Source organism: Protopterus annectens, chromosome 1.part0 (genome assembly GCF_019279795.1).
Source record: "Protopterus annectens isolate FY-2018-M chromosome 1.part0, PAN1.0, whole genome shotgun sequence".
NCBI classification, from domain to species: Eukaryota; Metazoa; Chordata; order Ceratodontiformes; family Protopteridae; genus Protopterus; species Protopterus annectens.
In genome coordinates this window covers 267,849,835-267,875,242 of record NC_056725.1, presented here as the reverse complement: position 1 = coordinate 267,875,242, position 25,408 = coordinate 267,849,835, and positions in this window count along the sequence as shown.

Below are 25,408 nucleotides of genomic sequence, written 5' to 3'. Positions count from 1 at the left end.
TGGAGCTCATGTAAGATGCAGCCTGGGACACCATCCGGTCCCATTGATGCTGTGTTCTTAGCTTTGGAGAGGGCTGTTTTTACCTGCATGTTCATGATGTCTGGGGCTCTGCATTCTTCTGGGATGGACACAGGCCCTTTTGGGGGTAGGGGAGTGAAGTTTGCACTAAACTTGTCCACCAGGATGTTGGCAATGTCAGTTGGTTCAGTGTATTTTTTCCATTTTGCAGTAGCTCAAAGCATATCTGAGAGTTGCCACCTAAATGTTTGATATAGCTAAAGAAGGCTTTGTGGTTATCTTTAGATTCCTTGGCAATTTTTCTTTAGAAACTGGCCTTGAATGATTTTATGAGCGATCATAGTTTCTTGCTAATAATGATCAGTGATGCCTTTCCTTTTTGGAATTTTGCTCTGTCATGTAGTAGTTTCCTCCTTCTGTTGTATAGCTTATTTATGTCCAAGGACCACCAGACTGGTTTCCATTTTTTGGAGGAGTGAGTCTTGGTTTTACTCGGGATGGCTCGATCCATGCATCCCTGTAGATGCACATATAATGCACTTGTAAAGGATTCTGCAGATTGGATAGCATTATCCTGTAGCAACGGGGCTTTGAAACTTTCCACTTCGGTCTTGAGAAGTGTGAAGTTTGCTTTTGAAAAGTTTTTCACTGTGGTTTCCTTGACTGGGGGTGGGGTCAGGATGTGGATGTCCAGTGTGATTACTTTATGATCTGATCATACCAGCGATGGGTTTACATCTGGTGTGGAACACTGATCCCCCTTGATGGTGATGATCAGGTCCATTGTGTTGTCACCTCATGTGGACATAGTGACCAGCTGCTCCAGGGCGTTTGAGTTTATAAACTCTAGGAAGCATTGGGCAAAGGAGTTTGTACTTGAGTAATTCTCCCAGTCAATGTTTGGGTAGTTGAAATCTCCTAATATCATGGTGTTTGGTAAGACCTTTATATTTTCCAGTGTTCTCAGGCATGCTGAGTGAGGGTCCTGAGACAAGGTAGGTGATCTGTAGCAGGCTACAATCGGATAAGCAGCTTTGCCCACTGTTAGTTGCACTTGGATGGTCTCCGAGGCCTCGTGCTATGCCACTAACCTGGAGGTGTGGGTATCCTTTATGAAAATGGATACACTCCCTCCTTTTATATTTTGGTCCGATGTTTTGGGGTTGAAGCTCGAGGAGATTGGGATTTCTTTAAGTGGAGAATGTCCAACAGCTCTGTGTTTGACATAGCTTTGTGTGTTAGGCAGAGATCACCTCTGAGTAGGCGATATGCGACAGAGTTAAGCGGGAGTATTTTGAGATGGTCTGTGTAGGGCATGTATTTGAGGCCACTAATCCTCTTTGTGAGGTATTTCTGCAGGCTTTCCAGTTGTTGTAGGTGTCTTGTGAGGTACATACCAAAAGGGGCATTGTACTCTATAATGGATCTAATGAGTGATGAGTAGAGGGGAACAATGACCTCTTTTTTTCCTGCATGAGAAACCTTTTTTGATGAGGTGTGCCACGTAGAAGGATTTCCTGACTACTGTGGTGATGTGATTATCAAAAGAGAGTCTACTGACCACCTGTGTCCCAAGGTCTCTTATCACACTTTCAGTGTTAAGTATACTACTGCCTATGTTGTAGTTCATGGGTACAGAGTTTTTACCAAAGGGGATGACAATGCACTTTTTGGCATTGAGCTTGAGGACATGGCTTTGACACCAGGCATCTGTCTCAGTGAGGCCCTTTTGTAGGATGTCCACATTGTTAGTAGTTTCAATTATGGCCCCTAGTTTTCAGTCATCTTGGAACTTCATTAGCCAAAGACCTTCTGTGTTAGCCTGTACTTCAGGGAAGTAGATACCAAACAGGACAGGACACAGGACTGAACCCTGTGGTACTCCACTTGTCACTGGTCTGAAGTCAGACTTGGAGTCTGCTACTTTCACAGTGTGGATTCTGTCAGTGAGCCAGTTGGCAACCCATCTTGTGACATAGGGATTTATACCTAGTTTAGTGAGTTTATCTATAATTCCAGAGTGGGGGATGGTGTCAAAAGCCTTGGCACGATCTAGATAGGCTGTGTGAGCCACCTTACCCTTGTCTACGGCTTTGGTGACTGCTTTGAAGAAGTCTATCAGGTTTAGGAGACATGATCTGCCTCTTACAAACCCAAAATGGTTGTGGTCCAGAGTTTGGAGATTACCAATGTCTTTGTTTATAAGTTCCATGATGATACGTTCCATGGCCTTGCAGACCAGGCTCATCAGGCTAATGGGGCACTAGTTCCCAGGGTCCGTGGTGGCTCCCCCCTTGTGTAGTGGGATAACTGTCGCTGTGTGCATTCAGCAGGCACAAAGCCTGAGGTGAGGCTATGATTGAACATGGTACTTAGGTGTGGTGCCAGTTCATTCTGTAGTTTGTGTAGAACACAGCCTGGGATGTTATCTCCCATGGATGCTGTGTTCCTGGCTTTGGAGAGTGGTTTTTACCTGTGCAGCTGTGATTACAGCAACTTTGCATTATTCCGGTATAGAGATGGGCTCTTTCATGGGCGAGAGGGGGGTAAAGTTAGCACTGATCCTATCTACCAGGATGTTGGCAATATCAGTTGGGTCTGTGTATTTAGTGCCATTGTGCTGTAACTCAAAGCAGATCTGAGTGTTGCCATTATGATTCTTGACATAGCTATAGAATGCTTTGTGGTTGTCTTTAGAATCAGTGGCGATTTTGTTTTCATAACTAGCTTTGGAGGATTTTATCAGGGATCACAGCTTCTTACTGAGGCTGACCAGTGAGCTCCTCCACTTATGGGTTTTACCCTCTTTTGCAACAGTTTCTTCCTTCTGTTGTGCAGTTTGTTTATGGCAGGGGACCACCAGATTAGCTTCCTTTTCTTGGAGGATAGCGTCTTGGTTCTGTTTGGGATAGCACGATCCATGCACTCATGTAAGTAGCTTATAAAGTGCAATTGTGTAGGATTCAGTAGTCGTAACTGTATTGTCCACCTGCATGGGTGTCCTGAAGTTCACCACTTCTGTCTTAAGAATCATGAAGTTGTCTTTGGAGATATTCTTTAACATGGTTTCCTTAATGGGGGGAGGGGGCAGAATGTGGATATGTAGGGTAATTAGCTTATGGTCAGATCGGACCAATGAGGTGTTGACATCAGGTGTGGAACACTGGACACTCAGGACAAACCAAACCCCGTAACCAACACAAATAACCACAAAGTGAGCTAAATGCTACTCCTTGCCAGAAGTCTCAGCCTCCAGATGCACACACTTAAGGCACTTCTCAGTATGAAGAATATTGATATCTGTGCAGTAACAGAAACCTAGTTCAAGGCTCCAGAGAGCACACCAGCACTACCAGGATACTACTCATTCCATACCTTCCAGCATCAGAACCTGGATCATAGCACACAGGGTGGGGATGCATCCATATTCATCAGGGATACCTACACCTCTCTCTACATACTCTCTACAGGATGTGTACCCATAGAATGTTGCACAGCAATGTTCTTCCCACTCCACATGGGTGGGGCCACAAAAGACCCTTGGCATTCACGCATGAATCTAACGAGTCTGATCTGCAAGGCAATGGAGCCAATCATAATGGAAGTCAACAATAAAGACATTGGGAACCTTCACTCAGTTGAGCACACCCAGTTTGGCTTCGTCAAATGCAGATCACACCTCCTGAACTGGGTGGATTTCTTTGAGACAGTTACCCAGGCTACAGATGATTGAAATGAGATCCACACAGCCTACCTATACCTCGCTAAGGCCTTTGACACCATTCCCAAATCAGGTATCATAGATGAACTCACGAACCTGGGCATGAATCCATACATCACAAGATGGATTGCAAACTGGCTCACAGATAGATCCCACAAATTAAGAGTTGCTGGCTACATGTCAAACTCTACACCAGTAACAACTGGTGCCCCCCGGGGTTCAGTCCTGGGGTCCTTCATGTTTGGTATAGACTTCTCAAAAGTACATGCCAACACAGGAGGGTTGTGGTTGACTAAGTTTGCTGAGAACTGTAAAGTGTTTGCCATAATAGATTCCCTGGATGACACAAATATTCTCCAGAAGGGACTCTATGAGACAGATGTTTGGTGTCAGAATCATGGCCTCAAGCTCAATGTGGAAGAATGCATAGTAATCCCCTTTGGTGAAAACAAAGTACCCACAAACTACCACATAGGTGTTACCCCCTTAAAACTGCAATGTAATAAGGGATCTGGGGACACAAGTAGATAGTCATCTTTCCTTTGACAACCATGTTGCCAAAGTGATTGGGAAATCCTATGTGGCCCACCTAATCAACAAAGGGTTTGCATAAGGATCAAAAGAGGTAGTGGTGGCCCTCTACTCTTAAGTCATCAGACCCATCATTGAATACAAGGCACCATTTTGGATGTACTCAACTAAGCATATCCAGCAGCTGTAGAGATCACAGAGGCACCTCACCAAGAGGATTACTGGCCTCAAACAGTTGTGTTATGCAACACAACTGGTAAAACTAAATCTGTTCTCCGTTGCATACCACCTACTCAGAGGCACACTCTGCCTAACATACAGAGCCATGTCTAACACATAACTGTTGAACATGCTCCATCTACGGATAACAAAATTCAGTCGCACTACACACTCCAGGGATATGAACCTCATTACAACAATGAATACAACATGCTGGTGGGATAGAGTACCATCCCAGACACTTGCCTTACTGTGGAACAGAGTCCCAATATACATAAGACAGATCCCCTCGCTGACACTCTTCAACAGGAACCTTGATGAGTGGATGGGAAACAGACAATTCACTCCAGGCATCACATCAGCAGCCCCACTAGAAAGGGGCTTATGGTACTAACTATTAGAACTAGGGCTTGGGAGACTACCCAATGGGGTGGTGAAAGCTGCACAACTTACCTAGGCTAATATATGCCTTTGTGAAGATAGTCTACTACATACCTATGAACCTATGTGACAGGTACATGTCTACAGATAGTAGATGTGTACTTCATTGTACAGTCATGTTGTACAGCAGGCACATGGACCACATACACTGTAATGCTTACAGATACTAGTGGCTGTTATGTACAGTGGGTGAGATGTGCACCGCATGTCTTTTGTGCCATTGGGATGTGTGCTGTGTGGGACAGTCCTGGATGGCTCCCTGTCATGGTCACCTCTTACACAAATCTCTGCCCATCCATCTTTGGCTTATTATACTGTGTTCCCCCTACATATATATTTAGATATATATATATATGTATATATATATATATATATATATATATATATATATATATATATATATAGGTACATAGGTAGGTAATAGGCTATCTGCCTGAAGGCATATATTAGTATGGCCAGAGTGTGTAGCTATCACCACACATGGGGTTAGTTCCCTAGGCCTCTGTGTAGTAGATCTGATGAAGTGATCAATGGTGTGACAGTTCATTTTCACCTACACTCATCAAGGCTCCTCTGGAAGAGTGTCATTTAGGGACTCAGCTTAATGTAGGTTGGGAACCTGTTCTAAAGCAAGGGAAGTCTGTGAGTTAGTAATATATCCCTCCAACATATTTTATTTATTGTTGTGATGATGATATCCCTAGAGCATGTGGCACAGTGAGCTTGGGTTTACTTCAGATAGCGCATGTACATCAGTTCTGCATTGGACATGGACCTGTCTGTTAGGCAGAGATCGCCTGAGTAGACAGTATGCAACAGAGTACAGATTGAGTTAAATTCAGTCTTGTTGCATGGGGCAACTGTTTGAGGCCAGTAATCCTCTTGTTGAAGCACTTCAGTGGTCTTTCTAGCTGCTGAAGGTGCCTAGTCAGATTCATTGCAAGTGTGCCGTTATACTCTCTGATGGGTCTGATGACAGATGAGTAGAGGGAACATCCTTTGACCTACATGCAAAGACTTTGGCAATTTGTGGGAACACATAGCATGATTTTCTAACCACTTTGTGAATGTGTTTCTGGAAGTAGAGATGACTATCCACATGTGTCTACAGATCCCTTATTATTACCTCCATATTTAGGGTGTTGGCACCTATGTGGTATTTGTATGACTGTAGCTCGAGGCCATCATTTTGACACCACATCTGTTTGACTGAGACCCTTTTTAAGGATGTCTCTGTTGTCCCAAACATCGATTATGACAACCTTTTTGCAGTCATCCACAAACTTTGCTAAACATAGCCCTTGTGTGTTTGACTGTATTTCTGAAAAGTATACACCAGACAGGAGGGGTCGCATGACTGAGCCATGGGGGACAGCAGTTGTTACCAGCTTGAACAGGAGACCACAATTATTACCTTGTGGGATCTATCTGTGCCCCAGTTGGCAATCCATCAGATGATATACGTGTTTTTGCACAGGTTGTTGATTTTGTGGATACGACATGTGTGTGGGATGTTGGAAAAAGGGCTTTTCAAGATCTATGTAGGCTGTGTGGAACTCATTTCATTGATGTATGTCCTGGGTGACTGCCTTGAAAACTGTCTAGCAGGTTTAGGAACCATGATCTGCCCCTGACCAAACCAAAATGGGTAGGGTTGGGTGTTTGTAGGCTCCCAATAACTCTGTTTATGAGTTCCATAATGATGGACTCCATGGCCTTGCAGATCAGGCTTATTAGGCTTATAAGACTATAGTTCCCATGGTCTGTTGTGCACCAACACATGTGGAGTGTGCCAAATGTTGCTGTAACCCATTCAACAGTTTCATATCCTGTACAGAGGGTGAGTCTCAACAGACTGTTCAGGTGCAGGGTCTGTTTGTTTTGGAGTTCACATATGACACAGCCAGGGAAACCATGTCATCCCATAGACGCCGTGTTTTTAGGTTTGGATAGAGCTGTTTAACCATTGTATATGTGATTTCTGGGTTTTCACAATCTTCAGGTATGGTAATGGGCCCTTTTGTTCTTTGGAGGGGGGTAAATATGTATGAACCTGTCTGACAAGATGTTGGCAATGTCAGTCATGTGCATGCATTCATTTACACTTTGCACTGACTCAGAACATATATGAGTTTACATTGATATTTATGACATAGCGAAAGAAAGCTTCATGGTTCTCTATGGACTCTTTGGCAATATTTTTGCCAGAACATGGCTTGGATAATGTTAGGAGTGTTCATTGTTTCTTGATGATACTGATCGGAGATTTATTGATCTTCTTTGCATTTTCACTTTCTTTGAACAACTTAAGTACTTGTAGTACATAGTTTGATTATTATAGGGGTCCAATATATTATATGGGTTTTTTTTCATATCACTGTGTGCGCAAGGCAGTATTGATGAATAGTGACAAGTGTCTGGAGTAAGAACTGTAACTGCCAGATATGTGTGGCCCACTGCTGTACTCAGACATGGCCTAAGTGTGTGAGCATGCCCAGTATGACCTTTTAGTATGTTGTTGACTGAGATTTGCTTTGTTTGTTTAAGTGTGTGAGCATGCCCAGTATGACCTTTCAGTATGTTGTTGACTGACATTTGCTTCATTTGTGTGTGAGCATGCCCAGTATGACCTTTCAGTATGTTGCTGACTGAAATTTGCTAAATTTGTTTGTGTGTGAGCATGCCCACTATGGGCATATATACTATATGTGTGTGAAAAATCAAGTTGGTTTTTACTTCAGGGTTCACCTTTGTGTTGTACATCGACAGGAAGCACGCTGTGCCTGCAGGGCTTCCATGAGTCAATTTGCATAGACTTATCAACATTTCTATGTACAGGGGGGACAGCTACTATTTGTACATTTCTATCCGGGGGGCACACCTGATTGTTATTGTGGGTGTACATAGGATGAGGGGTACACCTGACATTTATACACATTTGCTAGGCCTGCACTGCTATGTCAGGTACTCCATTTCAGTCTGTACTGTTGCCTATCATATTGGCTTGAAGCATACCACTGTACTACAGACCTTAACTTCCAATTACATGCATATTAGTTTGTGACTTCATAGCCTACCCAATCCATATCACACTGCCTGGCCTGCTGTTATCTGTCTGCATAGGCCTGGGGGGAGGTTACTCATATGCCTCTTCAGAGGGCATGATACAGCATTTGTTTGTGTTTGCGTTTGTCTACAATTGTCCCACTGGCTGTGACTGTTAGGTATGTGACCCCCCCCCCCACAACTGGTATGTGTGAGTGACTTAAGTTGTGTCTGTGCAAATGCTGTCATGACTTAGTGGTTCAGTACTGTGACTATAGTGCACAGTATTCTGAGTTTGAGCCCTGTCACTGCTTTTTGTTTTCCTGCTGGGCAGACCTGACTGGTTAAGGAACAGTAAAGCAGGTGTGAACGTGTTTACCCGAATTTGCCCGACTTTGCCCAACATTGCCCGACTTTGCCCAACTTTGCCCGACATTGCGCTGGTTAGCGCAGTGCGCAGCTACGCCCAATTGTATTTAAATATGCTCAATACTGGTAAAATTTGCTTAGCAGTGCTTTATATTGCTTAAAATAGGGACTCATGCCTCAGGTGGTGCTGCAGGGCTGCCTATGTCGGATGCACATATTACACTCCCTATACATGTTTGAAAACAGGTAGTGTCAAGCTGGGCATCCCTTTTACTTTATGTGTGAGTCAGAGAGAGAGGTGTCATTTCCAGGGTTCCTACTGAGTCAGTGTATGTGCTATGCATTGCCTCTTTGCCAAGGCCAGGGCATACTGGGCACGCCTCCTTCTGCCTATTGGGGCAGGCTCAGGTTGTTCCTCCTCTGAGTCACGCTGTGCCTGTGCAGGCCTTGGCAATAGTGGGGGGCTGTTTGGCCCTGCCCCATGGTGTTCCTGCTACAGTTGTTTCCACAGGATCATATTGTATAGCGTGGCACATACCATGACAATTTGGGTACATGTAGTTGGTGAGTACTGCAAGGCTCCACCAGACGTGTCAAGGCACTGGAACAGTGACTTGAGAATCCCAAACACATGCTCAATTATGTTTCTTGTTTGTGCGTGTGTCTCATTATAGAGTTCTAGTTCGGGTGTGTGTGCATTTCTGATGGGTGTCATCAGCCACGGCTCCAGTGCGTATCCAGCATCCCCCACTAGGTGACCATCAGGGATGTCCCCATTGGCAAATCTCTAGTACAGCTGCGTCAGATGCCAGATGTGGAAATCGTGATAACTTTTAGGACAGCCAGCACACACATTCATTATTATGCCCTGGGCATCGCACACGACCTGGCAGTTGAAGGAGGGGAAGCCCTTGCAGTTGATGTAGACCCTACCCCGCTCACCAGCTGGTGATTTGATGTGTATGTGCATGCAGTTTATTGCATCCACTACCTCAGGGTATTCTGCTATTTGGTGGAAAAGATGCATATTGCTGGCCAATGCCTCACAGGAATTGGGGAAAGATACGTGCTCACCGACATGTGTTGACATGGCATCCAGGAACTGGTGCAGTACCCTGGATGCTGATGCCTGTGAAATCCCATCATATCATCAGTTTGTCTCTGGAAGGTACCTATAGCTAGTATTCTTAGGCCAACATATACATTGGTATCCATTGGGATGGGTTCCCCTCTGTTGGTTCTGTGTGTGAGGTGTGGCCGGCACAGCTCAACAGTTTGCTGCAGGAGGTCTCTGTCCAGCCTATAGCGCTCCACTTTCTCCAGCTCATGTAGCCCCTGGTAGGTTACCCTGGGTCTATACACTCTTCTCCATCTCCTCACTGTGGGTTGCTCAGCAGCATTCACAACATCACCACCCTCAGCATCTTGCACATGTTGGTTTATGATAGCAAGAGCAGCCCCTAACATTTTGTCTGACTTTAAAGTTTTTAAGCTTTCCCTCTTTGTATACTGCAGTGTTGCAGAGTTCTTGGGAAAAAAACAGGGAAGGATGCTGTTTGCAGAGTTTAAAGTGCTGGGCTGGGCTGGGCTAGTCTGCTACCTGTGTAATTGGCTGATTCTGATATATTTCACCTGGCAGCTCTGCTAGTTCTCCTTGGTTAACTTCCTAATACTTCTTTTCCTTCCTTTTCCCTTTCTGCTTCCGCTCGGTGCAGTGCCGGGCAAACACATGCACATGCATGCACACACTGTGTGCACGTTTGCAAGAAATTTCAGATATTTCCATGGTGTGCACCTTTGGTTTCTGGTTTTCAAAAATGGCAACTGTAGACACTCGTCTTGCAATCCTGTGTAACTCAGGGCAAACACAAGACATTGTGCTCCAATTGGCTTACAGCCTTTCTGACACACCCCCTCATGATGTTGCCTATATTCTGCTCTACTACTCACCTACTCCTACACTTACACTCTTGGGACATGGATCACATTCAGGGGAAAATTGGGATTCACTATCCTTATCCTCATTTGCATAGGATTGCTTACTAATGCATGGTTACATCTCTCACACTGAACTCCCCCCCCCCCTTAGCAACCACTACTTGGTGGCCATGTTGTCTTCAGCCTGCCATTCACCTGCATGGCAGGATAAGCTTTTTAGTGAAAATGGCTATTTTTGGCTATTTTGAAATTATTTTCTTGTTTTTAAAGCGTTGCACGTTTGCACGGTGCTGCGCTACGCTTAAACATCGGAGATCGGGGAAAAAAAAGTTAGATTTTAATAATTTTAAACATTTATAAATGCCAATGGCCTTATATTTGGCCATTGGCATGCTTTCCCAACTGTATGCATCCTGTATTTGGAGCTGTCATAACTCCGTTTAGCTATTTGCAGAATGGTACTCCGTTACCAACGGAGTACATTTCTGCAGATAACACTAATCTTCCACAGACAGGTAAGTGTGTCCTGGATTGCAAATTTACCTCATTTTCATAGCTTTCAGCAGCAAATGAGGTAATTTGCATACCATGATGCTGTCCGTGCAAGTGTAGCTTTAGCAGCTCTCGTGCAAGCCCCTGCTGGCTGTACCTGGATCGCACGGCAGACATATTGCCTCTGTGAGCTCCTACACTCTTCTTGCACTCCGTACAAGCTTTCGTAAGTCCGGCCCATTATGTAGATATTATTATATAGGAGATATATTAATTAGTTGCTTTACAGGTCAAGCTAACAGTCAGCAGAGGTTTCTGTTTAAAAAAAACAGGCAGTTCTGGTGCTTATTAATAATATTGAGAGAATAGATGAATACAGAAGCTGCAAACACTTACTGGACATTTTATTGTAAAGAAATAACAGCTAGCAGCATATAACTGAAAACATATGTGTAATCAGTTGGACAGGCATTTATTTTTAGCTTAAATAAATGTGCCTGTAAACTTTCTTAGGAGGAATAAATAAAGAAGTGTTTTTATTCCAACATATAGCAGTACAGTAGACGATACTATGATACTGTAATGGAAAACAATGAAATGGGCAGTCATCAAAGGCCTAGGCATCAGTTATGCATGATGATAGTTGCTATGTGAAATTATACCATTAGATGTTATAAAATATATGTACATCTACAAAGGTCATAATTATGGATATTATGCACATTATTAAATAAAGTAACAGCGTGGGAATCAAACCACAGTTATAAGGGCAGCATTTATCAATTCCCCTTAATTATTCCAATTAGCTACTTATGACAGCAGTCATTAAACACTTATAAAAACATCTATCTGATATATATGGCACAGAGAAACACTTGTCAAAACTGTAGAATTGCTCAGGTATACCTAGAATGTTGATAATTACTGCAGGCATCTACGGGCTGCCTCAGCACCTCAGTGACCCTCTATAGTAGTTCCTCTGTGTAGATTAGAGTGTGTGATATACCTTTAAGAAGCATTCCAGTCAGTGGGCAAGTGCATATAAGTACTGAGCATGTGCAAGCAAGAGTGCCATTTTGAATGAGCAGCCGGAGTGATAGCATGCATGTGTGTAGTAGTCAGTCAGTTAACTAGTTCATTTAAGATTAATGTTTCTGCCATCCATCCTGATGTGTTTGTATGTAATAAACTACTTAAACAATCACCCAAGCCTCTTCATCTTATTAAGATGTACAAGACAAGTGGCACAGTGTCAGAAGTGTAATCCAGAGCCACAGCCATGAGGCAAACAGTTAGAAATGGAGGAATATACGTGAGTGGATCATGCCTTCTGCTCAAACGACCCACAAACAGATCAGAAATGAGTTCCAGGTACTAAAACTCACTTAAATTATTTTTACTGCAATGGATATAAAACAAAGCATTCAAAATGCTCAAAACAAATTTCTAATTAAACAAAATGTCCAAAACTGTGACATACTGATAAAGATATTTGAAATAATTATGAAAAAAATTGAAACAATATATGAATCACATAAAATGTGCAAAAGAAAGAAAATGACTGCATTTTTTCACTATGTACTACTTTTTCACGTTAACTAAAGCTATTTGGAGTATTCGAAGTTGCAAAGTGGTGGCAAGAGTGTGCAGTATTATGGAGCAGTTATTTCATAAAGTACAGCCATTTCAAAGAATATTTGACAAAGTACAGTCTTTCAAAGAGATTATTGTGAATTTGAATATTATTATTACAAGTAGCCAGTGTAGGTCAAGATTGCATTGTGTTTGACTATAATTTGTGGGCATGGCAGAAGGATTTTGCAGATCCGCATCACTTGCATTTGATAATAATGTTACAGTAAAAAAAGAGTGTTTGAGCAGGAATACAATATTTTCATACAGGCTGCTTTTTCTGACAAAGATGCACACACAGAGGCATTTATTCTGCTTAATTTATTTCATTCAGAAGACATAGAAAGAGAGCGTTCATTTGTGTATGCACCTGCTGTGTTTGGAGTAGAGGAGGAAAACCATCACATTGTGGTACAGCCTGAAACATGGGAAGACCCTGAGTACTTAACATGTAAATGTAGAGAAATATGTAACCCCCAAATGAATGTTACAATGGAAAGACACATTTTACAAAATAACTCAAAAGCCTGGTGAAAGTTTTGCAGCATATAAAACCAACCTGAGAAATAAGGCTAAAATGTGTAGATTTAGTGATTTGAGAGATGAATTGATAAAAGGCAGGCATGTGTGTGATATTAATAATGACACAGTGAGAAAGATTTTGCTTCAAGACAGTGATTTAATGTTAAAAAAGGCCATTGAGATTTGTCAGATATACAAGCTTACATAAAGGCACACAAGTTAGCTTACAAATGAGAAAGCAAGCTTTCCAGTACCTTCCAGAACTAATGTAGATAGTATGCAGAACAAAGTTAAAAGATAAAGGCCTAAAGGCATGGCAACTTCATCAAAACCCAGAGCAACTTCAGTAAGGCCCAGACTGCATGCAGAAAAGCACAAGGGTGACTCAGCAAAACCTGTAGCTAGCCTCATAGTCAACTGTCATAATTGTGGTGGTAACCATGAGCCCAAATGAGAAAACTGCTTAGCTTTTGGTCAGCAATGCCATTCTTGCAATAAGTGTAATAATTTCAAAAGGTTTTGTAAATCAAATAAGGCATATTCTTTTATTAAAAGGGAGGACACAAAGAGGCAAGTTGATCAGTTAGAAAGATGCAATCCTACTTTTTATCTTGATGGTGTGTCTACGTTTGGTGGAACAGTCAATGCAGTAGATTTATGGGCAAAGAATGAAATATTTTGTACTGTCTGGATTAATGGGAGTCCTGTAGAGCTCAAAGTAGACACTGGTTCAAAGTGCAATGTTATTTTAGCAGAAAAGTTTGCTAGAGTAAAAGCTTCAGAACAACTTTATTTGACAAAGTGTGCAAAGCTTGTTGCTTATGGTAGTGAAGAGATTCAAACTGAAGGCTCAATAGTGCTTTCATGTTACTGTACTGGGAACAGCTATGAATTGCACTTTTACCTAGTCAAGAGATACATGCGGTAATTGTTAGGCCTCAGAGACAGTTTGAAAATGGGACTGCTTTTATTTAACAAAGAACTCCCCCATGTAAGCTTAAATGAGAACAGCTCAAATTTTGCCCAGACTATTTTTTTCTGAATGTGCTGACATTTTCACAAACAAACTAGGCAAACTCCCAAATGTGCACCCTAAGAATTTAGACCCAGAGTTCAGCCCAGTTATTAGACCAGCATGGAAAGTTCTGGTAGCTATGCAAAACAGAGTCAAAGCCAAGTTAGACAAAATGATGCAGCTAGAAGTAATTTGTCCAGTAGAAGAACCAACTGAATGGGTATCTTCCATGGTAGCAGCTCATAAGAAAAGCTCAGATGATATCAGAATATGTATTGATTCATGAGACTTGAACAAACACTCAAAAAAAAACTCATCATCCTATGTGCACAGTTAAGGAGGTTGCTACCCTCATGCCAAATGTTACTGTTTTTTCTGGCTTAGATGCAAAGGGTTCATTTTGGCAAATTTTACTTGACCAAAAATCTTCATTGCTAACCACATTTAGTATGCCATTTGGAAGGTACAGATTTTTGAGAATGCCATTTGGAATAAATTCTGCCAGTGAAGTCTTTCATCTTGCAAAGGAACAACTTTTTTCTGGCTATCCATGTGCTTTTATAGTAGATGATATTCTAGAAGGAGGCAATGGTGAAGTCAAACATGATTGAAACCTCAAGAAAGTTCTTAAAGAGCACATGAAATGAATCTTAAGCTAAATCTTCAGAAGTGCAAATTCAGGCTACGAGAAGTTACTTATGTGGGTCATTTGTTTACCAGTTCAAGCTTACAACCAGATCCTTCCAAGCAAACAGCAATTCTCGAGATGCCAGCTCCAGACAATGTCCAAGCCCTACAATCTTTTCTTAGCATGCTCAACTATTTAGGCAAGTTCATTCCAGATTTAATCTAACTTTCAGCACTGCTAAGAGAGCTGACATGCAAAGATATAGCCTGGTCATAGTCAGATCAACACAAAAGAGTATTTGATGCCCTGAAACAGAAAATTGCCAGTCCACCAACTCTACACTACTATGATGTTCACAAACCAGTAACCCTTTCCTGTGATGCTTCTAAGTTTGGTCTAGATGCAGTCATTCCTCAAGAGGGTAGACCAGTAACCTATGTATTGAGAACTCTTACCCAAACTGAGATGCAGTATGCCCAGATTGAGGAAAAAAACTCTTGGCAATTGTGTTTGTATGTTCAAAGTTTCATGATTGTATTTATGGCCGACCTATCCAGATCGAAACTGATCATCGACCTCTAGTCACTATTTTGACAAAACCAATGCACACAGTTCCTGCTAGACTAAAACATGTGATGCTCAAATTGCAAAAGTACAATTTCAATCTTGTTTACACAAAATGCAAACTTCTTAATCTTGCTGATACCTTATCTTCATCACCCAGAAAAAACAAAGAAAAGCATAACAATGAGCAATCTGCAGTCATGGAAGTGAGAATTTGTCTTCCAAATGTCTTCATGAGCTTAGAATCACACAGCTTCAGAACCAGTTCTCCATGGCCTTTAAAACAATCTTGTTTACCAGTAGAAGTGCAACAGTATTTTCCATACAAAGATGAGATTTTCTCAGACAATGGTATCATCATGAAAGGTCCAAAACTGTTCCAAAATCCTTACAAGACTACATTAAGATCTTAAGAAGGGCAAGAGGACTAGTATTTTGAACTTCTATGTCCAGAGATATCGAGAAAGTACCTTCATCTTGCTCTGTATGTAATAGTACAAAGCTGCATCAACAAAAAGAACCACTTCAGTTAAGCCAGATTCCTGAACTACCTTGCTCAACAGTAGCCACAGATATCGTTGAGTGGAATGTTCAGCATTTCTTGTGTTAGTAGACTCTTATTCAAATTGGTTTGAGGTTGATATGCTTCCTAATTTAATGTCCAGTATTGTCATTACTAAATTGAAGAGACATTTATCTGTCCATGGTAGTCCGCACAGAGTTATTTCTGACAATGGTGCTCAGTTACAAGTCAGCAGTTCAAACAATTTGCTGAAACATGGGACTTTTTTCATATTACAAGTAGTCCTGAATACCCACAGTCAAATGACTTGGCTGAACGAGCCGTTCAAAGTGCAAAACAGCTGTTAAAGAAACCCAAACATGACAATATTGATATTTTTATAAACTTGATAAATCTCAGAAACATTCCTAGTGATAATCATCTTGGTTCACCTGCCCAGAGACGTATGTTGAGACAAACCAGAAGCACATTACCAATCAGCAGTAATTTATTGGTTCCACATGCTAAAAATAACAAAGCAGTGAAAGCCCAACTGTTGAAAAAGTGTTTCTCCCAGAAGTCCTACTATGATAAGACCAGCAAACCACTCAGTTTATTAAAAGAAGGGAGGGATTGTGAGGATGCAGGCAACAAATGGTTTTGATCACATTGGATTTGTGAAAAGTTTGTGTCAAGAGCTGAGAGTGCACATCATGGAATCACAAGGAATGGAATTTGGGCTGAATCAGAAGCATTTATTACTGTTGTCTGAAACAGTGTTACAGCATCTTGCCTGTAATAAAGACTCCAATTCTCAGATTGACTTGTCCAATGTTCCTGTTCCAGAGGACATTCCAACAGCAATCCCTGTTCCTGAGAATATTCCTGAGAGTCCTGAAGAAGAACATTCCTGTCCCTGTTGCTAAACCCAATCCTAACTATTACATTACGAGATCAGGTTGCATTTCCAGGCCTAGTTTCCGATACACGGCAACCTGAACATGACTGTTTTGTTTATTATTGTCTGTATAATTGCATGCCTATTCAAATGTCATTGCCTATATGACACAGCTCAGTAAAGAGGGAGGATGTAGATCAGAGTGTGTGATATACCTTTACGAAGCATTCCTGCCAGTGGGCATGTGCATAGAAGTACTGAACAAGTGCAAGCAAGAGTGCCAATTTGAATGAGCAGCCAGAGTGAGAGCATGCATGTGTGTAGTAGTTAGTCAGTTAGCTAGTTTGTTTAAGTTTAATGTTCCTGCCATCCATCCTGATGTGCCTGTATGTAATAAACTACTTAAACACCCAAGTCTCTTTGTCTTGTTAAGATGTACAAGATGAGCAACACTCTGTATCACTCCAACGTAGGTTGTCACTTCACCAAGATTCGAATCTACATTAGGCAGAACTCCTTGCTAACACTTTTCAAGAGAAACCTTGACGAGTGGATGGGAAACAGAAAGTTTACCCCGGGGATCACTTCAGTGGCTCTGCTGGACAGAGGCACAGGGAACTAATCTAAGGAGGCGGCAAAAGCCAACACATTCTGGCTAGGCTTAAAAATGCCTTTGGGCAGATAGACTAGTGCCTACCTATGAACCTATGAACCTATGGTGAACCTGGACTCCAGTATGGTAGATCCCTGTACTCCTTCAGGACTCCCTTGCAATTCCATTGCATACATCTATTGTGGTGACGTTCCTGGGTCTGCTTTTCATACTTTGATGTAATCCAGTGTACACAGTCAACATTTGCTTCATCTCCTCATCCAGTTGGATGCACAGACATGTCTAAGCCTTCTCAAAATAGCCATAATAACCCTCATGTTGAAGATGTCCAGAAAACAGAAACACAGAGAAATGCTCACCGAAGTACCACTCATTTCATAATTAACAATGATCTGATCAGTAAATGTATCAAAATCAATATTTGAAAGTGGTGATGATGTCATGTTATCAGATCATGGAAAGATAACAGGCATGTACCTCACATGGTATTGCTTATTGGTACATATTGCATGTTTCCACAGAACACCTGGGTGCTACTGTGCTTGAAGCCAATTTATGCAGAGATGTACAAATGGGATTTCAGAAACTTGAGTTTTAATGAATGTCATTAATTATTTATGGCAGAAATGGCACTTAAAGGTGAGGGCACATTAGGTGCACTTTCATTCTGTGATTCGGAGTGAATGGTACATAGAAACAACATGAGGAGCACATTCTAGCACACCTGTGATGCATGATATTCATGTTGCCTCGTTCCATTCCCAGGCACATCTGGACAACATGAACACCATTTGTCACATAAGTGTCTGTATATACTATTAGTGTGTTTTGTGCCTCTGCCTGCAGACATGATTGTGGATAATTCCCACATGTTGATTTTTGTGTGCCTTGTTATACTACAGGATCCGCATTATGACAGATATGCTCCCCAAACAAGGACATAAATGGTAAGACATCACATTTATTTACTACATTTCACTAGTGATACTCCCATCTGTGCCCTTTATGACTACTTTGTTCTTCTTCTACTCCTGCCTAGGAGACCTGCAATCTGCACATCAGCTTTGGCCATCTGGTAAGTGTCTGTATTATCTCCTGCATGTTATACCTATATTGAAATGCTACACAATGCCCATTATGTCCTTAATTATGATGTTTTTATGTCTATGTTTCTACATGATAGTTGCATTTCAACCCTCACCTTCAGTGGTGGAGTCAGAAGAGGACATGTCAAGTAGGTTTCAGTATTTTTATTAATCTCATTTGTCATATTTATTTGATATGTATCACACATGTCATTTCTCTGGTATATAGGGTCCCTGGACCATGCACAGTCACAGTGTCCTGGTAAGCTAATATCCTCATTACCATTGTTTCATAGTTTCATAGTTTCATAGTTTAGTACTAGGCTATCTGCCCTGGGGCATTTGTATGCCTAGCCATAGTGATGTGGCTTTCGCCACCCCATGAAATGGTACAAAAATGCACAAAAATGCACAGAATAGATTTAGAATACTGTGCCTGTGTCTAGTAGTGACACAATGAAGGCCCCCTTATATAATAGAATTAGTTTACTGTGCCCCTGTCTAGCAGTGACACAGATGTGACCACTGGGGTAAACTTATGCTCTCCCATCCACTCATCAAGATTTCTCTTGAAGAGAGTCAGTGAGGGGCTCTGCCTAACATGAACTGGGATCTTTTTCCAAAGCATGGGAAATCTCTGGGTTATGAATCTATCCCTCCAGCATGTCCTATTCATACTTGTGCCGAGGTTTAAGTCTTTAGCTCTCGTGGTCCTGATGGATTTGGATTTTTTGAGGTGGAGCATGTCCATCAGATCCTGATTGGACATGGCCTTGTATGTCAGGCAGAGATCACCTCTGAGCAGGCGGTATGCTACTGAATAGAGCTGGAGTTTCTTTAGTCTGGCAGAATAAGACATATGTTGGAGACCCTTGATCCTCTTGGTGAGGTACTTTTGTGGTCTCTCCAGCTGTTGCAAATGCCGGGTGAGGTACATACCAAATGGGGCATTGTACTCAATCATGGGTCTGATGAGGGAGGAGTATAGGGGCACAATGACATCCTTGGATCTAGATGTGAATCCCTTCATGATGAGGTGTGCAAGGTAGAATGTTTTTCTTACCACTTTGGCAACGTGGGTGTCAAATGAGAGGTCGCTGTCGACTTGGGTCCCAAGGTTTCTGATTACTTTTTCTGCACTCAGTGGGTTGCTGTCTATGTGATAATTTGTGGGTACTTTGTTTTTCCCAAAGGGGATGACTATACATTTTTAGGCATTTAGTTTAAGGCCGTGACTCCAGCACCATTTGTCCGTTTCTGTGAGACCTTTTTGTAGGATGTATGTGTCCGCTGGTGTATCGACTATAGCGTCTAGTTTGCAGTCATCTGCGAACTTTGTCAGCCACAACCCTCCCATGTTTGCTTTAACATCTGAGAAATAAATACCGAACAAGAGGGGTCCCAGGACAGATCCCTGTGGGACACCACTTGTGACTGGCTTTGAGTCTGACATTGCTCCAGCGATTTTAACTTTATGGGTTCTGTCCTTTAGCCAGTTTGCAACCCATCTAGTGACATAAGGGTTTACGTTTAAGCTGGTGAGCTTATCTATGATGCCTGAGTGGGGTATTGTGTAGAAGGCCTTAGCCAAGTCCAGGTAGGCTGTATGGACTGCTTTGCCCTCATCAATGGCTCTAGTGACTGTTTCGAAAAAGTCAACCTGGTTCAAAAGGCAGGATCTGCCCTTTACAAAGCCGAACTGGGTGGGGTCAAGTGTCCCCTATGTCTCTGTTTATGAGTTCCATAATGATTCTTTCCATAGCTTTGCAGACCAGGCTGGTTAAGCTTATGGGGCGGTAGTTCCCAGGGTCTGTAGAGGTACCCCCTTTGTGGGACCACTGTTGCTGTACGCCAGTGTTCAGGTACATATCCTGTAGTAAGGCTAAGGTTAAATAGCATTTTTATGTGGGGGTTTAGCTCCTCTTGGAGTTCACGTAGCACGCAACCCAGGATACCGTCAGGTCCCATTGATGCTGTGCTTTTAGCTTTGTTGAGGGCGGTTCTCACTTGGACATTTGAGATGACAGGGAGATTACATGTGTTGCTACTAACCTGAAGGTGTGGGTGTCCTTGATGAATATGGACACTCCCCTTCCCTTTGTGGTTCAGCCCGGGTTTTGGGGCCGAAAAGCATGATACGAGGTATAGCCTGGTAGCGCTGGGGTGCTCTCAGGAGCCTTGAACCAGGTTTCAGTTACTGCACAGACGTCGATGTTCTCCATACTGAGGAGTGAATCGAGTGCCTGCAACTTGAGATTTAGACTTCTGGCGTTGAGCAGCATTACCCTTAGTTTTTTTCCATTTTTGTTTTCTAAGGAGGTGGGTTTGTCTTTTGAGCCTTGCCTAAAAAAGGCACTATGGGGGTGGCAAGAGCCTTGGCCAATATCCGGAAGCCCAGTAGTGACAGGTGCAAGGCGTCCCTTGCGAAGCAGCGTGGCTTGTCCAACATGTCATCCCAGGCAGACAGACATTGGATCCCCTTAGAATGACACCAGTACTTAAGCCAATTATTAAAACTGATCATCTTGTCTTTGTATTGTGGCATCATTCTTGGTGAGGGCAAGATGCTTCTCAAGGTCAGGGTCATACCAGCCTGGGCTACATAATCTTTTCATGTAGTCCAGGGAGGTACGTCTCAGGTCATTCACGCCAGCATGGACAATGACAAAGTCATATTTGTACTTGCTTTGGAGTGACCTGAGTGCATGTGTTATGTGGCGGATCCTAGCTCCCAATAGGCAGCTCACAGTCACCCTCTCCTTGTTCAGCCTGGTAAGCGGGACATCAGTGTGTCTGACTATAGAGTCACCTATTACTAGTGTATCAGGCATGGTGTTTGGCCTTAAGGGCTGTGATTGGTTGACACACTGATTTATTGAAGTATGTGTTGCATGTGTTTTGTTTTGAGGTGGTGGATTTTTGGATGTCTGCTTTGGGAGCCTCTGTTGTTTTGGTAAGTTTTTTATTAGAGCCTCTGAGTATGTCTTTGTGTTTTTATGTGTTTGGTTTGCAGTTGTGGTGGGTCTATGTGGGACTGGGTTTGTTGTGTGTGTGGTTACCATCTCCTCCTGTCTGGTCATGCCAGCCCTGAGTTGAGAGAGTTTAGCCTCCAGTTTGGCTATATAGTTGCATCTCTCACATGTATTTGCGTTTGTTGGGAGGAGGAGAGGGTTGTCTGTGTACATGAGACAATTGTAGCCTTGCCTCATGATACCTAGATTAACCAGTTGAACTGGAGAGGATGCCAGCAATCTACCACTCGACATGCTAGAACAGTATAAGGGAGTGTTGTGCCTTTAAGGGAAGTGGATATTCACAGGGGTGGTAGGTGGATGTAGTGCTTACTTAGTACGAGAGTGCTTACTTAGTAGAAAGTTTTGAGAACAAGTGCTAGGCTTATAATATAGCGAGTGGCCTGATTATACTAAGATTAGAGCTTCCTTAAGGGAAAATTTGAAGAGCAGACTTGGCGGAGCCAGATGAAGTTTAACCTGCGCTGCGCTATGCGCACAATCGCGCAAAGCCGCACAAACCAGGATTTTAAACAGGGAACTACAAAAGAGCTAGAAATGGTCCAAAACAACCAATTACTACAGCTCTTGTGCTGAGGTCACTTCCTACAGGGACAGGAAGGCTGCTCAAGGCTCCCGACTCCCACTGTTGAGCAAAGAAACTTCCTTCTATCCAAGTAAGGTAATGGGCAACACAGGAACTACACCACAGCCCAGAATACAGCAATGCCTTTAAACTGGTCTAAACTAGTTGAGGAGAGGTGGGAAAACAAGGATTATTTTTTTGTTTTTTTTGTTTTTTTGATAGAAACACACAGAAAATGCAGAAACAGTGATAAATCAGTCACACAGGCTAGCACACTTTAGTGGCTTCCTCAACAGTTAAATTAAACAAACAAACAGACAAACAAACTTTCGATCAAATTCGACTAAAAAGTAACTTTAAGTGCAGATTTTAAAATAATGCAGCAAACAGCTAAAAAAACAGTTTAAGCTTGTTAAGGGTAAGCTAGAGAAGCTATTCCAAGCAAAAAAAACAGCAAAGATACTTAAATCCAGAAAGTAGTCACTTTTCTGAGTTCTCTCTAGCTAGGACCACTCTGCAGGACCACGAGGAGCTTGTCTGAGTAGTATAGCCAGAAAATAACGCCCAGAGGCAGATTTTAAACAGGGAACTACAAAAGAGCTAGAAATGGTCCAAAACAACCAATTACTACAGCTCTTGTGCTGAGGTCACTTCCTACAGGGACAGGTGGGCTGCTCAAGGCTCCCCACTCCCACTGGTGAGCAAAGAAACTTCCTTCTATCCAAGTAAGGTAATGGTCAACACAGGAACTACACCACAGCCCAGAATACAGCAATGCCTGTAAACTGGTCTAAACTAGTCGAGGAGAGGCGGGAAAACAAGGATTATTTTTTTGTTTTTTTGTTTTTTTGATAGAAACACACAGAAAATGCAGAAACAGTAATAAATTAGTTACACAGGCTAGCACACTTTAGTGGGCTGCCTCAACAGTTAAATTAAACAAACAAACAAACAAACAAACTTTCGATCAAATTCGACTAAAAAGTAACTTTAAGTGCAGATTTTAAAATAATGCAGCAAACAGCTAAAAAACAGTTTAAGCTTGTTAAGGGTAAGCTAGAGAAGCTATTCCAAGCAAATAAACAGCAAAGATACTTAAATCCAGAAAGTAGTCGCTTTTCTGAGTTCTCTGTAGCTAGGACCACTCTGAAGGACCACGAGGAGCTTGTCTGAGTAGTATAGCCTGTCTGAATAGTATGTAGTCCTATAGTTGTCCTATGATTTATTACTAAGCTGCACCATTTGATGAGTGTGAAGGTATGTGGCTTGTGTCACCTGTCTTTTCTTGTAGCACATTCACTCCCTGCCTTCACCAGTAGCCAGTCCACTAATCCTGAGGTGAGATGTCAGGCTACTGATTTGGTTTAATCATCAGGCCCATAAGGGGACAGCTGTGTGGATCATGCTGTAGCCCTAGATATGGAGGATAATATGGTTGGCCATTCTGATGGTGTGGGGACAACATATGATGGATATGATGATGAACATGACCCATTGTCCCATCTACAGATTAGTAATGATTGTGACTTTCCCAGTGACAGAGTAATAGTGCTGGTCAGACAACATGTTGGAGGATTGCGGTGTCCACCCACTATTACACGTGAATGAACATTCACAGTGGCATCATAGATTTGTCTGTGTTTACTTGCCTATACCACTGAATGTGCAGCATACTAGCTGTGTGTTACATGAAGGTTAGGAGTGCAGCCATGGAGAGATCACAGCAGCATTGGCTGCACAGTATGACTGTTTGCTATCTGTTACACAGTCTGTTGGAAGACCTGTTTTGGTGGTGCTATAGTACAAACTGGGTGTTTAAGTGCCTTAACTGTATTGAACAGACTACCTCCAGTGAGGAGAGATGATTCCTTCCCATTAGACCCACACATGGCCATTGAACATCAGTGTCTGTGCTGCAATATGCATGCACATCTGCTGTTGCCCTCTGCACTGTCAGCCCAGCAGTCACATCCAGATAGTCACATCGTATTCATGCTCCCACTCACATTATGACTCCACATGCTAGTGTCACCATATCCAGCTCCTCAGTAGAGCACCATGGGCTGAGTTTTTTCAGATGTATCAGGGTCAGCCAAGACTGCAGTGTGAGCCATCAGCATGGCCACCCTAGACTGCTTTAGAGTTACCCTAACAGTTGATTGAATGTGTGTCCTGTTGTGTCATTCTGACCCTGTGGTAATGATGACCCCTGATGCCACAGAGTTTTCTGACACTTTATCTGACCTAAGTGACAATCTTCAGTTTTTGATATGTATTACTTCTTTGTCACTGGCATATGTTAGTACAAATATTGATAACAGTGATGCAATATGTAATGTCATGCTTTCATGTTTGCATCGATTGCTAGTGAACGGATAGGACTAGTGTTTGTATTACATTTTTCTTTGTTGTCTGCCATTACCACATGCACAGCTATCCCTCTGTATACATACATGTGTCACTTACAGCATTTTTTCATGGTACTGCAGATGCCTCACCTTCATCACTCACTGGATTTTTGTGTACTGCTTTCAATTTTCAGTCATCATGCTGACTTGTATTTCCCATGTGTGCCTTCCCATATTTGACTGAATCTGCACACACACACACACACACACACACACACACACACACACACACACACACACACACGTGTATATATGTATATGTCTATATATATTTTTATATATATATATATATATATATATATATATATATACACACACACACACACACACACACACACACACACACACACACACACACACACACACGCACATATTTATGCATATGCATATGCGATGCATGTTGTATGTATGATGCGTAGTCACTGTCATTGATGCTCTGCACGGCTGCACATATATTACCTGGAACTGAGTCATGTTGCAGTAATAACATTTGCATGCCAGCATTGCCTTCTGTGTGACATTCCTTATCGGCCAATGCATGTGATGCATGTTTGTATTTATATTTTTGGGGCAGTCATTGGGATGAATGTTAGTATTCCTGTGGCAGTAGGATGTTTACTATGTAGTAACATACAGTTGCACATCACGCTATGATACGTGTGTGGTGCAGCACTGTTAAGTGTGCAGCTCCTGTTTTGGGGTGTGTATTTGCTGATACATTCTCATGTATGTCATGGTCCAAGATATTTTGTGAAAGTGGCTGTCTGATGGATAATGTTCCATGTTATTTATCTGTATAATGATATCCTTCCTGTCCAATAACTTTTGTTCTGCACACCTCTTCCATTTCACACATTTGCCTGTGTGTTCCTCTTTGGTGATGTAACTTGCAGACAGTTGTCATGCACTGATGTTTTGTATATGTTCTTAATAGTATACTTTAAGCTTATGTTATGTATGATGTTCAATGTAGACAACTAATAGGTTATTTCCCTTAGCTGTGATCTGTACTGCTGTTGTGGGGCAACACATGAACATCACTGTTTACTCTATGTACTTATGTACATGTGGCTTGTCATGATTTAAAGATGTGTGACAGATGTTGTTGTGTTACCTAAACTAGGACATATGACTACATCTTCCATCACCCACACCTATTTCTTCTCTACC